The sequence below is a fragment of the Oratosquilla oratoria genome, chromosome 7, assembly GCF_046742065.1.
Source record: "Oratosquilla oratoria isolate Oo_2021 chromosome 7, ASM4674206v1, whole genome shotgun sequence".
NCBI classification, from domain to species: Eukaryota; Metazoa; Arthropoda; class Malacostraca; order Stomatopoda; family Squillidae; genus Oratosquilla; species Oratosquilla oratoria.
Window position 1 is genome coordinate 69,288,654 of NC_134783.1, and position 552 is coordinate 69,289,205.

Below are 552 nucleotides of genomic sequence, written 5' to 3' on the forward strand. Positions count from 1 at the left end.
GAGGAACAGTGCGGATTTAGGACAGGTACAGGTTGTGTAGATCAGATCTTTGTGGTAAGACAGATATGTGAGAAAGCTATAAGAAAGGGGAAGGATGTTTTTTGGGCTTTTATGGATCTGGAAAAGGCTTATGATAGGGTAGACAGAAAGGAACTGTGGGAGGTTATGCAAATATACGGGATAGGAGGAAAGCTTCTGGGAGCTGCCAAGAGTTTTTATGAGAGTAGTAAAGCCTGTGTCAAGATTGGAAATGGAGAGAGTGAATGGTTCAGGTAAAGGTGGGACTTCGTCAAGGATGCGTTATGTCGCCCTGGCTGTTCAACTTATACATGGATGGGGTGGTGCGAGAGGTAAATGCAAGGGTAGTGGGCAAGGGATTGGACATGGTTAAAGAAAATGGAGAAAAGTGGGAAGTGAGCCAGCTATTGTTTGTGGACGACACAGCGCTTGTGGCAGGATCGGAGGAGGGATTGAGGAAGTTGGTGGCAGAGTTTGGGAGATTATGTGATAGAAGAAAGCTAAAGATAAATGTGGGTAGTAGTAAGGTGATGA